Source organism: Physeter macrocephalus, unplaced genomic scaffold (assembly GCF_002837175.3).
Source record: "Physeter macrocephalus isolate SW-GA unplaced genomic scaffold, ASM283717v5 random_120, whole genome shotgun sequence".
Taxonomy (NCBI): domain Eukaryota; kingdom Metazoa; phylum Chordata; class Mammalia; order Artiodactyla; family Physeteridae; genus Physeter; species Physeter macrocephalus.
In genome coordinates, this window is record NW_021145405.1 from 74,412 (window position 1) to 90,663 (window position 16,252).

Sequence of the window (16,252 nt, forward strand, 5' to 3'; positions counted from 1 at the left end):
CTGCCAGCATCGGCTGGAAGAGCCACAAGCCAGCAGTCCCACTCCGCGGAATACGTGGAGGAGAAGAGCACGTGAGTACCTGGCGGCACTCAGAGAAGCTCCAAACACGGCAGTCAACCCAAGCGGTATCTGGGGATACACCCATCACGTGGCCTGTATCCCCTACTATCTCTACAGAAGTTAAAATTCATCAACTAGATCTAACTGCACCAACACGTCGCAACATCCTTTTTTCTTTTTTTTTTTTTCTTTTCTGGCCACACCACGCAGCTCGAGGGATTTTAGTTCCCGACCAGGGATGGAACCCAGGCCCTCGGCAGTGAGAGCACAGAGTCCTAACCACTGGACCGCCAGGGAATTTTTAAAAATAACAATAATAGCTACACTATTAGCCTTGTGCATTACACTTCTAATCCTCAAAACGATCCTAGAAAATAGGTACTATTTCAGTCCTTATTTTACATATAGGGCAACTGAGGCACAGAGGGACCCCTCACAGCTGGAAAGAGGCCAGGAGGGATGGGGACCCACGCCATCAGAATCCCTGCTCGGAACCGGTCCAGTCTGCTTGCCTGTCTCAACGTGGAGAGGAAATTACTAAGCTGAGTTATATAAAAGCTGTCAATATTCGACCACTTTTGACCTACAAAACGGGCAGAGTCCTGTGGCTCATTCTAATAGCAAAGTGCAGAGCGGCAAACACAGAAAGACACGGCCACGTGCATCTTTCCAGCCTGGAGACGAGACGGGGGCCCCAGGCCATGCAGGAAACCATGCAGAGGCCCGTGCAAGTGTGACAACATCTTCAGACGAGCACAAGTCCAGTAGAGAAGTGGCAGTCTCTGGGGAGGAAACTCAAATGACCAGAAAGTCACCTGTAATTTTTATTCATTTTTTTTTTTTTTTAATAAAAGGCAGCCGCCACCTTAGCTGGTGGCCCAGAGCCCAGCCTCCTGGACTCAGGCTGGCTAGAACATTCCCACCGTCTCCCCGTGGCAGCCTTTCTGCCCCCCAGACCCCATACAGCCTATCCACGAGCAGTGGTTCCCCAGGGCCTGGTCTCCAGAGCCTCCCCTTCAGGCGAGAGAAGCTCTCCCCACCTAAGGATCCAGTTTCATTTAATTGCAGGCTTCAGGTTTCTGGACGTCGGGCCCGGAGGCCTTCGGGCCCAAGGCGTGGGCCATTTTCTTCCTCTTTTCAATAAAGCCGGGAAGGAAGCAGCATGTGGCATCGCCCGTCTGCTCGGAGAATGTGGTGCACTTGCCCCTTGGGAGACCCCACCCAGGAGAATCATCAGTGGCTCGTCATGGCTCGGGCGGACAGGCTGGGGACACATTTTTTTTTCCCTCTGGCCCTTCATTGGAGCCAGGTACCCCCACCGGATTTGAAGGAATGAAGAAAAAATGAACAAACAAACATCCCTACTTCACACCACTCCCTCCCTGCTCCAAAACCTCCAAATGGTCATCTCTCTACTTCTCGATTTTTTTTCTTGCATTTCATTTTTTTTTCTCCAGCACAGCCCTTTACAGTTTGCACGTCCTTCTGTTCACTCCGTGTCCCTCACCCATGGCCCCTGGGCAAGGGCAAGACACGGAGCGGTCACCTGATTCCAAGGTCACTGGCTGCAGGGACACACACGGTCTAAATGACCAGGTGGCACCTGGCTGCTAGGGGTCTCAGGGAAGATGAGGGCTCTTGTTTGAGTTTCCTCTTACTGCTGTAACAAATGATCACAAACGCGGTGGCCTGAAACAGCACAGATTTCTTCTCTCATAGTTCTGGAGGTCAGAAGTCTGAAATGGATCTAACAGGGCGACAATCAGGGTGTCAGCTGGGCTGTGTTCCTGCAGCAGGCCCTCGGCGAGCCCGCATCCCTTGTTTCTTCCAGCTTCTAGAGGCTGCCTGCACTCCTTGGCTCCTTGCCCCTTCCTCCATCCTTAAAGTCAGTAGCACAGCATCTTCAAATCTCTTGGACTAACCTCCTGCCTCCTCCATATAAGGACCTTTGTGAGCCCACCAGGATTATCCAGGATAACTTCCTCCACCTCAAGGTCAAATGACTGGTATCCTTAATTCCATCTGCAACCTTAATTCCCCTTTGCCATGTAACATAGCACAGTCACAGGTTCTGGGGTTTAGGGGCGTGCACATTATCCTCCTTCCCACGGGCTACAGAAATCTCCAGGCCTCGAGGGAACTGCTCCAAAGGCCCACCCCGCAAACCCTGAGCTCCAGCAGGCAAGTATTGAGTCCACGTGACTCAGTCTCTCCACTCCTACAGAGCAAGAACAGGCATACCCCGTTCTGTCATCTGTATGGCGAATACATACCCCAAGGGTGCCCAGTCTAGCCTTTGATGAAGATGGGAATCAGGCAGAGCCCTGTGGCTTATCACTAGAGACTTCCCTGAGATGACAACAAATAACTCATCAATCAATTTTCTTGGGCAACCTTTGTGGGTTTTGGGGACCAGTCACAAATCGCCCTGTCGTTCATCCCCCACTCCAGCAAGATCCGTAACAGTGAAGACGCCCTATTGAAACCTTCACGTCCCTGCATTCTAGGTCAAGAATGCCACTGGCACCAACAAAGCACACAACCTCTGGGAAAATGGAAGGCTTTGCAAGCTTCAACTGACCGGCAGCACGACACTCATGCTTGGAAAAGCACACAAAGGACCAAGCCCTCACCACATAGCTGATGGGTGGTGAGCAGGGACTGGGGAAGCAGAGGCCACCCAATGTGCCCAGCAGCACGGCCACTAGGGGCGTCCCTGGTGTGAGTCAGCACCCTCCCCCCGTGGCTGCTGATGGCCACACCTCACTGACCCCTGCCAAGAGCCGGGTCTCCAAGGACCTGGCAGTATGGACAGGGACAAGGTGAAACCTGCCCCGTGACAACATAATGATATTAACAATAATAGCCATGGCAACGCGAAAGATGATAGAGGACACGATGAAATACTCTCCTTGCTTCAAAACCCTTGTGCGTCTCTTTCCTGCCAGGAAATCTGGGAGGAGGATGCCAAGGCCCAGAGAGGTTGTACAAAAATTACACAGCAACCCAGTAAACAAGATGGGTCGCAAAGGCCCAGTGCCGACCCCATGGCCTGCCTCCCAGTCCAGGACCCTCCAGGCAGCTCCACCACATCCTCCCCCACACCCCTTCCACCCTGCATCTGGAAAGGGCCCATCTCCCCTCCCCAGGCTCCCTCAATGCCCCCCTCCCACTTACCTCCCCTCCAAGGAAAACACTACCCGTCCCCCCAGTGTCAGACCACCCACCAAACCCTCCACACCTCCCTGGCTGCCACCCAAACACCGTGGAGGCGCTCTTTACAGCACGGGGAGCTCAGAGGCATCCCGGACACATGGCCAGGGGCTCAGGGGCACAGAGAGGGCAACGGGGGCCCAAGGTCACACAGCAAACCTGCAGAGCAGAGCCTGGGGTGCACATACGCTTCCGCCTCGGCATTCCCACTGGGAGAAGCACAGTTCCAGGAGGCGCTGCAGCAAGGGGGCAGCAGCCAGAGCCCAGGTGCCATGAGATGCAGCTTCCTGCCCGCCGCTGCGGCTGCTATTTATAGTCTAGACAGCGGGGTCAGCTTCCTGCAAGGCAGAGCCCAGGAGCCTGCGGGGAGCCTGGGAGTGTGACCTCGAGGGAAACAGGCCAGGCCAGGGCAGAGAGGTGAGCTGAGGTACCCGGGGCTGGGCACATGGTGGACGCAGGCCGACCCCCCTGCCCGGGGATCCACAGTCCACGGGAAAGGGAGACAGGAGGAAAGGCCAGGTCCTGCCTGTGACAGCCACCCACCAAGGAAAGTGCTTACAAGCCGTGTGCCCTGAACCAATGACATCACCACTCTGTGCCTTGATTCTCCCATCATTAAACAAGGAAATTAACAGTCCTGGCCACAACTGTCACCGTGGTCACTGTGGGGCTCTGGTTACTGTGGGGCTTAAATGAGCTAACATACAACAACACGGAGGGGGCTCGCCCATAAAACCTCTGTCAGCTCGGCCCCCAGCCCTGCCCAGAGACCAGACAAGGAAGGTGGGGAGGAAGATGGCCTGCACGCAACCTGTCCACGGCAGGTCACCATCATAGAGGCCACCCCAGGTGCCCTAATCCAGCCCATTCCCCTAGGAGGCAGGGAGGACATTTACCCCCATTTTACAGATGCAGAAACTGAGGCACAGAGTGAAAGAAGAACCCAGCCCAAGAAAGGGAGAAGGGTCCCTCCTGCCCCTGGGTTTCGTGACGTTACCTGGGGTCTTCTCTCTCAGCAAACAACAGACAGGCCTCACAGGCCCTGGGAATGCCCCCTCGGACCCTGCAGAGCTTCCCTTCCTGTGATGGAGGGGACGGGCGCATGGGGCCAGGAAGGAGACGTCTCAGGCCACAAGAGCATCCAGAGGCCACCTGCCTAAGGGAACACGGGCTTAAAGTCCCCCAGGCACCTGGAGTCATCTGGCTATGATGTCTCACCCTTCCTCTAAAAACCAGCACAGCAAATTGACACCACCGCCACCAAGCGCCAATCGGATTGAAGTCTTTCTTCGTGCTCTCAGTGTCAGGCAGCAAGCCCCGTCCTGTGTGACCTCACTTAACGCTCCCAACAGCCTCGAGAGACGAGCAACCTGATTGTGCCCATTTCGTGGATGGGAAAACTGAGGCCTGAAGTAGCCAGGACCTTATTATCTCAAACCTCAGCCACTCCAGAGCTCAGGGATCAGCTCTGCTCTGCAGGGGACTGTCAATGACCACCCACAGGAAAGACAGGGAGGGAGCAGCTGAAGGCCCAGCGACCTCTGGGGGTCTGAGGAGGGCCACAGGTGAGGGAAAAGGTATCAGAGGCAGGGAAAGGCAGACAACTTGGGATCCCAAGACATCCTGCATTGAGATGCCAGGTCAGGCCATGCCCAGCCAGAACCTGACATTCGACACATTTATTGGGTACCTACTGTGTGTCCAGAGCTGTTCTAGAATGGCGATGCAGCAGGGAATGCGGACCAAAGTCCCTGCCCTTCTGGAACATGCATTCTAGCAGGGATGACAGACCACAGCAAGCTAAACAGATAAAACCATAGTTCATCAGAAGGAGACACGTGAAGGAGGGAAGGAGAGGGCTTGAGGAGGAGAGGGTACAATTTTAATTAAGACCAGAGAAGGACCCACAGAAAAGGTGACATCTGAGCAAAGATGGCAAAGAAATGACGCAAGTCACATGGACACCTGGGGGAAGAGTGTTGCAGGCAGAACAAGTGCAAAGATCCTGAGGCAGGCACATGTCAGGTAAATTTCAACAAGGAGGTCAGTGTGCCTGGTACAGAGTGTGAGCAAGGGAGCAGATCAGAAAGGGAATTGGGGGGCGGGCGGGGGCGCACAGACTGTGTGGGACTTGTAAGCAAGATAAAGAGTAGGCTTTTGTGCTGTCTGAGACGGGAGGGCTCTGAGCACAGGAGAGACAGGCCTAAAAGAAAACCCTCTGGCTGCCATGTGGGGAACAGATGGTCAGGCTTACTGGTGAGGAGGCTACTGCAATAGTCCAAGCAAGTGATGATGAGAGCTATATTAGGTTCCTGGAGCTGCTATAACAACTTATCACAAACTAGGGGGCTTAAAACAATACAAATTTATTCTCTCATAGCTATGGAGGTCAGAAGTCTGAAATCAAGGTGTCGGGTGGAGTGGTCCCTTCTGGAGGCTCTGAGGGAGTCTGTTCCATGGATCTAGCCAGCAATCCTAGGCTTGTAGACGCATCACTCCATTCTCTGCCTCCGTCTTCACACAACTTTCTATTCTTATAAGGACACCAGTCCTACTGGATTTAAGGCCACCCTACTCCAGCATGACCTCATCTTAACTAATTACATATGCAGCGACCCTATTTCCAAATAAGGTCTTCTTCTCAGGTTCTGGGAAGCACATGAATTGGGGGAGGGGAGACTATTCCACCCAGTATGATGGCCTAGATGGAGTGCAGAAAGCAGAAGTGGGGAAAAGTGAAAATGGTTAAGAATACTCAGGAGGGTGGGAGACGGCGTCGGTGGGTGTGGGGGGCAGGGAAAAGTGGGCACCTCCCAATCTCTCCCCCGCCGCTTTCATCCTCCTCTAGTTTAAATGGTCACAGGAGTTACCCAGGAGTCACCACCACACGTAATTCCCACCAGAACCCCACCCTGCAAACCTGGCCCAAGCCCCCAGGACCCTGGGGACCCCTGACTCCCGCTGGGCTCTGCAGCGTCCCTCCAGGGCCCCCGCTCCGCTCCTGGCCCGGTGGCCGGTGGCCTGGCAGGACAAGCCCCACTGAGCCCCAGGGCAGCACATCCCCGGCCCCCCACCTCGGCCCAGCAGGCTCGCCTCATTAGCCTAACGAGCAGGGCCTCGGTGCCAGGCAGTTGCCATGGCCACGGAGACAGCAGCACTGGGCGATGCTCCCAGAGGGTCTGCGGCGGGCACCGGAGTTCAGCGTGAGGACAAGCAGGGACCCCCGAGGCAACCCCTCCCCACGGGGCCCCCTGCTGTGTGCACCCTCGGGCCTGGCCTCAAGGACCTCTGACTGCCAGCATCTCCCAGAGAGGCCCCCTGGGCCACAAAGAAAAATCCACTCCCCTCCCACCCACCCCTCCTGACCTCCTGGCCAGAAGTCCCCCCCCCCACCGCAATATAGCACACAGTTATTGCAGGGGTGGCCGCCAAGGGGAGGTCAGAGGTCAGCAGAAGCCGGGGCAGACAGGCCTCGGAGGCAGTGAGAAGGGCCTGGATTTCATGCAAGAAGTGCCGGAGGCCCTGAGGGCTCATGGGGCTCTGAGTCAGGTCAGGGCAATCACCCACAGGGTCTACCCGGCAGCTCTGCACAGAACAGACTGGGGGCAGGATGGAGGCTTCTGCAGGCGCTGGGCAGGTGAGAGGGCAGCTGAGGTGACCCCCAGGTCTCTGGCTCGGCCCCACACTCAGGGAGGAAGCCCAGGCTGGGGGGCCTGGGGGCGAGGGGGGACCGCGGGTCCGTTTTGGGACAGATCGGGCCTGAAGCCCCTTTGGGACAAAGGGAAGGAGGCCGCTGGATCCGCCTGCCTGGCCCCAGGGTGGGCTCCGAGGGTTTACGAGCCGCAGACAGGAAGGAGAGGGACTAAGACACGGCCTGAAGGACTTACTCACGCCTCAAATGGCCCCTCGGCCCCCTGTACCTCACCAGACCCTCTGAGGTCGTGTGTCATTCATCACCCCATTTCACTGGTGAGTAAACTGAGAGGCTCTGCACAGAGGCTCCATTACTTGTCTTAGGCTGCATCGCACAGCCAGTAAGAGGCAGACACCGGACTCCGCCCCGTGGCTCATTTGAGCTCCGTTCACAAGCCCTAAAACACAAACACACGTCACCAAAAACCAAGCCAACCCCAAGAGACAGGAGGCAGAGAGCCTGGGCCCCCAGGTCTCCGGGAGACACACCCACACATGCCCTCCAGTGGGCGGCCAGTTGCTGGTCTCATCTGATTCCACCCGTGGGTTACCTTTTCCCCCCACTTCCTTTCCAGCCCAGGGTCAACAGAAGGAAGCAGAAACATTGGAAAGCAACCGCAGAGCACCAAGGCTGGAACCGGAGCCCAGAGGCCCCTCCACGAGGACACACCCGCAGCACTGCCACCTCAGCAATGCCAAGATCCCTGGGCCCCGGATATGGAACAGACAGGAGTGACCCTCCACCCAGGAGTGGTAAGCTCGTCACCTACTCCGCTGCAGGGTCTTCCCTCAGGCCAAGTGGCTCCCAAGGGCCCCGGGGCCTCCAACAGGGGTCCTGCACCGACCAGCTCACTCACTGTCACCTTCCCAAGTCTGACCCAGAATGGACACCCAAAGACCCTGGTTCTTGCCCAGGGTATGACCTTGGTTAAGACACTCCATGGGGCCTTGATTTCCTTCTGGAATCATCTGTTAGGAGACCACCCACCCACCACCCCGCAGGCACTCAGGGGGAACAAACCTGGAAACATCTCGCAAGTGTTTTCCTCTTCTTTACTCCTGTCTGCTCCAGCCCACCCCTCAAGAACTGAGACAACTAGCAACTGACAACTTTCTGACAACTATGTCAGAAAGGCATAGGATAAGGTAAAATCAGAGAGCAAGGGGCTTCCCCGGCGGCACAGTGGTTAAGAATCCACCTGCCAATGCAGGGAACACGGGTTCGAGCCCTGGTCCGGGAAGATCCCACATGCCGCGGAGCAACTAAGCCCGTGCGCCACAACTACTGAGCCTGTGCTCTAGAGCCCACGAGCCACAACTACTGAGCCCACGGGCCTAGAGCTCATGCTCTGCAACGAGAGAATCCACCACAATGAGAAGCCCGCGCACCACAACGAAGAGTAGCCCCCGCTCACTGCAACTAGAGAAAGCCCGTGTGCAGCCCCCACGCAACAACAAAGACCCAACTCAGCCAAAAATATAAATTAATAAATAAATTTTTAAAACAATAAATAAAAAACATGAGAAGCCCCCGCGGTGCAATGAAGAGTAGCCCCCGCTGGCCGCAACTAGAGAAAGCCCACGCGCAGCAACAAAGACCCAACGTTGCCAAAAATTAATTAATTAATTAATAATTTTTTAAAAAATCAGAGAGCAAGGTCAAGACAAAAAGAAAAATCAGGGACGAACCAGTCTGAAATCAGGATGAAGTCGGTAAAACCAAAACAAAGACCAGATCAGATTGCTGAAGGCAGGCTGCAGACTTGGCTCCGAGCATCCTAACAGTAAAAGCAAAGAGGGAAACAAGATGGATTCTAAGAGACTTCGCAAAAATTTGTGAAAACTATGTAGCCCCACACAGAGGTGTTACAGCAAATCTGTAGCGCTGGACAGAAGGGATTATAGCCTCAAACATCATCTAAGAGGCCAAAAAATGGTGCCAAAGGTCATCTGCTTTAACCATCACCACTGCCCTACTGCATTCTACAACAGCATCAGCCTAACTCAGCAAGAACAGTGAACCAGGCAGAAGGAGGGGTTTTCGGGCCTGCTCGGTGTGACACTCAAACTCATCAGGACCCCAGTTTCCTTGACATAACCCTGGAAGGTTATGCTGAAGTTAAAAAGAATGTGGGAGCTCTCTATCAGGGGTCGGCGAATGTCTTCTGTAAAGGACAGGAGAATCAATATTCTAGCCTTTGGAGGCCTTCCGGCCTCTGTCACAACTCCTCAATTTTGCTGCTATAGCCTGAAAACCACCACAGACTACACACGAATGAATGGGCATGGCTGCATACCAATAAAACTTTACGTCCAGACACTGAAATTTGAATTTCACTTAATTTCACATGTCACAAAATACTCTTCTTCTTTTTATTTTTTTCAACCATCAAAAAATGTAAAAACCATTCTTAGCTTGCGCACCGTATAAAAACTGGAGGTGGGCTGGATCTGGCCCGCGGGCCGTAGTTTGCTACCCCCTGCTCTCTATATATTCCAGAATAAACTCCTAAGATGTATTATAATTTAAAGGAGGAAAGTAAGATGTGAATAGGGTGTGATATCATTTGTGTGCTTGTTTTTAAACGGAGCACAAACATCCAAGTCCCTGTGAGGCGGACATATGGCCAGAGTATCTCTGAGAGGAAACTTTTCCCACGTGTATCTGCCTTGGGGGACAGAAATCGGAGGGCAGGAACAGGAATGAGACTTACCTCGACACCTCTGGGCTCTGTTTTAATTTTTTAACAGGCCCATGCTTTTTCTTGTAGTAAAATACGTTTTTATGAAGCCCGAGGCAAGTGGCAGGGTTTCAGCGCGTTACTTTTTGGTTTTCTGTATTTTTCAAATGAAAAATAAAAGTAACGTTATCCCCCGCGCCAAAACAAAAGTTAATCTAGTTGTTATCTACATGGAAAGACATCCATAATGTGTTCATTCATAGCAGAAAAACATATGGACCATGGCGGCCCCTATGGGAAGCAGGCCTTCCGGATGTATCTGCAGGTGCAGAAACAGACAAGGGGGGGCTGGACCATCATCGCTAGGAACCGGGATTCCTCTGAGCCTGAGTCCAAGACCCATGGACCTGAGCTCAGCTCCCAGTGGGAGCTGCCCGCACTTTGCACAGACCTGGGGCTGTCTCCTGTGCTCGAGAAATGACAGCCAGGGAAGGAAGTGGGGGACACTGAGCCAGCTCTCCAGTCTCAGGGACGGTGGCCTGCTAGGACCAAGAAGGGTGAGAACATCCAGCCAGTGGCCTGAATACAGGCGTCTGGCCCTGAGTCAACAGAGAAGGCAAGGCTCTAAGGTCAAGCTGCCCAAGAGGGACGGTGCCCACTAGTCACATTTTAAACGTATTAAAATCAAGTAGCAAATAACATTCGGATCCTAGACGGCACTAGCATCACTTCAGGTGCTCAGTGCCACCTGAAGAGTGGAGAGTGGCTAAGGTGTTGGGCAGACGGGGCAGGTCCGGAATGTTCACACCATCACAGAAAGGGCTCCTGGTCAGAGCTGCCCCAGAGGCTGGTGGGACAGGAGGGGATGGGGACATTAGGAACGGGGGCAAGCGGGGGTGGACAGAGAGCAGCGGAGCCTGGGCCAGCACCCCGGAGAGCCTCAGGCTTTGCTGGGAAACAGGACCACAGAAGGGGGGGTGTCCTTCCAAGATGACAAGGATACAGTGGCACCAAGCAGAGAAAAAACACACAAGAGACGGAAAACACTCAGCTGCTAAGAGCCAGGCCCTGCTCCCATACACAGAATCTTGTTTCATCATCCAGTCCTGGGCCTTCTGATCAGGGTAGCCGCCAGGCACAGCCACATGTGGCTTTTTAAATTTAAGTTAATTAACATGGAATAAAATTACCAGTTCCGACAGCGCTAGCCACATTTCAAGTGCTCGAGAGCCACACACACCTAGTGGCTACGGGACAGCAGAGATCTAGAACAGTTCCCACCATCGCTGGGAGCGCCTGGGCAGTGCAGCTATGGACGGTCCTCTGAGGGGGCGTTATTTTCCACCCCTCCCCCACTTAAGGATAAGGAAACTGAGGCCGGAAGTTCAGAGACTTCCCTGAGTTTTTAACTGAGGGAAGCAGGATTTGAATCAGGTCTGACTTCAAAGGAGCCCTTTCTAGAAGCATCCCCGCCCCCCGCTGCCAGGTGAAGGGGAAACTCGGCCCTCCCCCAGGAGGCTCCCTGTGTCCTCCCCATCAGTCTTCCCCCCACTTTCCAGGCTGCCCAAGCCCTCCAAGTTCAGTGCCTAGCAGGCACTGGGGGATTAAAGGCGGAATGGAAAACCTCAGCCTTCAAGGGCCCAGGGAGAGAGCTGGGCACATCTGTGAGTCACCAACCAGCCCGACAGGAGAGGAGCCTGCCGCCTCCAGAGAGCAACAAGCCCAGGCCTGGGGCTCAGGTGAAGAGACTATGCCGTGAGAGGATCCCTCCCAGCAGCCCTTTAGAGGGAGGAAGGGGTTGTGTCCAACTAGCCTGTCAGTGAGGACCTGGGGTGAACAATAAATTCTACAGCGGGAAGCCTTTCCTCTCCAATGGTTGGTGGGGGGCAAAGTAGCAACAGCTCCTGTGATATATCATGACATCCATCGGGTCCTCACAACAATAAAATCAGAAGTAGCATCATCATCATCATCATCATCATCCCCATCTTAGAGATGAGCAAACTGAGGCTCAGAGAAGTTAGGTAACCAGTCCAGAGTCACACAGCTTGAAACGGTAGGGCCGAACATCAAACCCAGCGCTCTCACTTTCAGCCCCTTAATCCTCTCCCCTACCCCCAGTGGGCACTGTGCCCAGTGTACAGACCAGGGCACCCAAACTCTCAGAGGGGCAGGGACCAGCCCAGGGCACTCTGCTTACACATCGCTAAGCCGGGACTTCAACTCACCAGAACTTGAAATGATCAGAGGTGCGGATCTTGGACAAAACACTCCCAGACTGTCCTCTACTGTTGGTTTAGGATGATTCTTTACGGATCTATAAACCGCAAGTTCCTTCCCCCAGGGCTAGCCTGAGCCCAGCTGGGCGTGGTGGCATGCAAGTGCCCAGGCAGCAAAGCCTCACTTTGGTCTAAAAGAAAGATAATGATGATGATTTTGATCATCATAAGCAAAAGTCACCACCATGCGACCTTGGGCTGGCCTGGCACCTCTGACCTGCGCCCTCATCTGGAAAATAGGAAAAAGCTGTCATCCGCCCCAGGACCTCTCAAGGTCTCCAGCTACAAAGTACCCCAGGGCTGCCCGCCAGCGTACAGGCACTCATCTGATGCAGCTTTCTGGAGTCCCGTTATATGCCATGCTAAATAATTCAAAACCATGTTTTCATTTCAAAATAAACACAGCCCCATCGCCAGAGCGAATGCCAAATTTGCATGAATGTTTAAGATAAAAGGAGACTTCAAAGAAACTTCAGACCTGCCTCTGGCACTGCCCCTCCCCAAATCCTGGAAAGAACAAGTTCTCAGTCTCCAGCCCCCTGGGGCAAAGATCTGCAGGTGCTGCTCAAATAAGAAACATAATTTCTTTTTTCCTATCCTCTATGGCAGCTCCACAGAGCAGATCTGCAGTATGTTCATTCTTGCTGTACCAGTGCGACGATGAGTAATCCCAGGTCTTAATCCTTAGTTCCACATCCAAACTGTGTGAACTTGGGCAAGTCATTTAACCTCTCTGTGTTTCAATTTCACCATCTATAAAATGGGATAATAATAGCCCTGACTTCACAGGATGGTAATGAAGAGTAAAGGGGTAGATTCCTGTTGAGGGCAGATCCTGGCACATAGTAAGTGCTTTCTATGTGTTGGCTGTTATTACTATTGCATTATACATAGTATTTTCCAGCTCCTAGGCCAAAAGTTCACTTGACAGGTTGTAAAGTCCCTTCCCCCCCTCCAAGGATCACTTCCCTGGGGGCTCCGTATACCCACCCATGGGACAAGCCTTTTAAGATGACACCCCTGGCCTGACCCTGGACAGCTAGGCCCTCCCCAAGCAGCAGCCCAGGCTCAGGTCCCCTCCTGGCCCCCTTTCCTGGGCACCTGGGGCAGGAATGACCAGTTCCTGCAAGCTGTTCCGTTTGCAGGGAGTCCAGTCTCGGAGGTGTCACCTGGGAAGGCTGCTGCTGGCATTAGAGAGATGACGAGGAAACAGAGGAGGAGGGAAAAACACACACAAATAAAAGCTCTCAACCCCCTACTGTCAGAGGCAGCATTTGATGTGGGGGACTTTCTGTTCTCAGAGCTGTTGGAAGGAAGCGGTGAGAGTCCCAGCCTTCCTGCCTGTGCATCTCTGCTTCTTAAGAAGGGAGCCCCCTCCAGCTTCTCCACCCACAGGCCTCAGGTCTGGGTGGGAACACAGCACAAGGTACCTCCCCCCTGCAACTCGCAGTCGGTGGCGGGGCGGAGGGGGGGGGGATCCGGACCAGGCAGCCTCCACATCCAGCCTGAATGTCAAGACGCTGGGGGCCAGGACTCCTGGGGCCTCTTTCCAACGCCAGCCAGCGGGCAAGCACCAGCCGGGCCAATCCTCCTACCCCCATGCCCTGGGAACAGTCAAGCCTTCCCAGCTCGGGCCTTTCACGCAGCTAAATTCGTGTTTGCAGAGCTCTCAGAAATCTTTAGGAGGTGGTACGAGTATTATTAATTGGGCGAAAAGAACGGATTACGCCAAATAAATCCTTCCCACGTAGCCAAACCCTCGCTGAGGGAGGGAGGGGGTGCGCGCAGCCCCACGAGGGGTCTCCATCCCTCAGCAGGGCCTGACAGCCACATTACCATTTACATGGATTTATCAATAGTATTGATCCCGGAGCAAGCGTAAGTAGCTCGGTGGGAAGAGGCCGGGGCTGCGGCCTGCTGCGTTCCCGCCCCCACGTCTGGGTACCGCAGACTCCCCGGGCACCCGGCGGCGGCGGCGGCGGCGGCGGCGGCGGCGGCGGTGGCGGTGGTTAAGTTTCCAAGCAGGGACAAGGCAGCCGGCGCGGGGAAGCCAGACAGCGCCCGGGATGCCCTGGCAGCCGCCCCACCGCCGCCGCCGCTTCCCCGCTCACCGCCGGCTCCGGGCCAGCCGGACTCGGTCTGTGCATCTGTTCAATGGGCTGAAGGCGCCACCTGCCCTTCTCTGTCCTCACCGGGAAAAGCAAAGGGAGGTGCAAAGAAGGCCCCTTCCCTTCACCAGATCTCCAGGCAAAATGCAAGGCAGCCCCTTCTCACAAAATGTCCAGGCCATTGGATTAAAGGCCAAGTCTTAGAACCCAGGAATCATAATAACAACAACAGTGGTTGTAGTAACACATATACAAATACCTTCTATGTATTACCACCTCACTTCTCACAACAACCCTCTGAACTCGGTACTATTTTTACCCCACTTTACAGACGAGAAGCCTGAGGCACAGAGAAGTTGACTAATTTGTCCAGGGTCACACTGCCAGTAAACTGGCAAAAGTATGATTCCAACCCAAGGCGTTGAGTTGCAGAGTCGGCTGTGAATGGCTCAGCTATCCCAGCTCACATCTCTTCCTTTCTCCGAGGGCTCTCCCCGCACCCACCAATCCAAAAAAGAAAAAAAAAAAGAAAAAAAAAAGGCCACCCACGACGAGGTACACAACAATGCCCTGGGACGCCCTCCCAGCTCACTCCTAGCCCGTAGAGCCCCTTCTATCAAAGCAGCCGCGGGGACCCAGATCTGGTTTTAAAAGGGCAAAGTCAAGGCCACCGATAACACAACCCAACGAGCCCAGAACTCCACAGGGATCCTCTCCCCTTCCCTCCTCCCTGCCTCCCTCACACATCCTTCCTCCAAATCTGCAAAAGGGAAAAAAAAAAAAAATCATAATAAAACCAGTTCTCACCAACAGGGGTGGAGGAGGAGGGGGAGGAAGGGAGGAGGCCGAGCCGACAGAACAGATCCGCCTCCGCTGCCCGCACCAGACCCTCGGAGGGCAGGAGCGCACGACAGGCGGCGGGAGGGCCCTCGCTTCCAAAAAAATAAACCTACAATGTAAAAATAACGCCGGGCGCCCCACGCTAATTGGGCCCGGGCGACAGCAGCTCACAGGTACAGCGTGTCTCTCCCGCCCGCCCGCCTGCCTAGCCCTCTCTCCCTCCCTCGGGCTTTTTCCTACAAGCGTCCGGGGGTAGGGAAGGCGCGCCCCACGGGTCCCTCCCACTCCCCTCCAAGTCTCTGGGGGTGCTCCCCCAGCACCAGGGCCTGGGGCCTCCGGGTCCAGCCCAAGTGGGATCAGCTCCGAATTCCAACTTCCCAAACTAGTGGCATCCCAAGTATCCGCACAGCCTGGGGGAGGGACCAGGAGGCGGCCCAATGAGGCGTCACCAGCCGCGGGAGGCAGGCCCAGACACCAGGAACACCAGCCCACGGGGGAGGGGGGAACAAGGGGTGCCTCTCCCCGGAGACCCCCACCCAGAGCCCTCCGGTCCCTCGCCCAGGAGCGCCACCGCCAACACCCCCCCCCGGTGGCGGGAACCCCCCAGGTGCCTTCCGCAGCAGCCAGGCCGGAGAGCCGAGGGTGCCACCTCCAGGGGTTCTCCAAAGCCGCACTGCCCGCTGGAAAATAAGGCGCAGTGTCACCCCCCCAAGTCCGAGGCCGCTTGGGGAGGAGGGAGGGGCATGGCGGCCATGCCCCCAGGGCTGTGGCACACGGTGGGAGGCTGCCCTACGCAGTTCCAGGGCGCCCCCCGCCCGCCCACCCCCACGCCACTTCCCTCCTGCCCGCCCCCTCGCTGGGGAGCTGGAGTTCCCCTAAGTTCCCCGGCACCTCCACGCACGCGGGCCGCAGCGTCTACGAGGCGCCTCACTCCCCAGCAGGCCACCCCCGAGAGCGCCAACTCGGGAGTGCAGGGGCCCCGCCAACTCCGCCGCGTGCGCCGCCCGATCTTCCCCGATTCCCCCGGAAGCGCGCCCTGCGCCTCACCCCGGCCCTCCGCGGGGACCCCCGGCCCCAACTCACCTCGCGGAGGTGGAGGCGGCGGCGCCCGAGCTCGGGCCGCGCTCGGGCTGCCCGGGCGCTCAGGCAAGTGGCGGTGCTGATCGGGCTGGGGGCGCGCAGCAGGCCCGGCCTCCAGCCGGGGCGCGATCCTCCCGCCGCCGCCTCCTAGGGCGCCAGCCCCGGGTCCCTGGTCCGCAACTTGGCGCGCATCGCGGGGCGCAGAGCGCGGGCGCACGGCTCGGGCGGGGCGCGGGCGGACGCGGGGCTCCGGTGCGGCCCGGCCTGCCCGCGGCTCCGCTCCGCAGCGGCGGCGGCG

At 55.9% G+C, this 16,252-nt stretch overlaps 1 protein-coding gene across 3 annotated transcripts in view; it reads right to left on the reverse strand.

Annotated features, from left to right (window-relative positions):
• LOC114484880 (nuclear receptor corepressor 2-like) overlaps positions 1-16,131 on the reverse strand; it is a 90,369-nt gene extending 74,238 nt beyond the window's left edge. For 2 of the 3 annotated variants that reach the window (XM_028484078.2, XM_028484075.2), the window contains exon 1: positions 15,958-16,131. The gene's annotated coding sequence lies outside the window, so the exon portion shown is untranslated. Of the gene's footprint in view, positions 1-4,967; positions 5,033-15,957 lie in introns of those variants that run through there. The other variant, XM_028484076.2, reaches the window with a different exon arrangement.
• Positions 16,132-16,252: the final 121 nt, after the last annotated feature.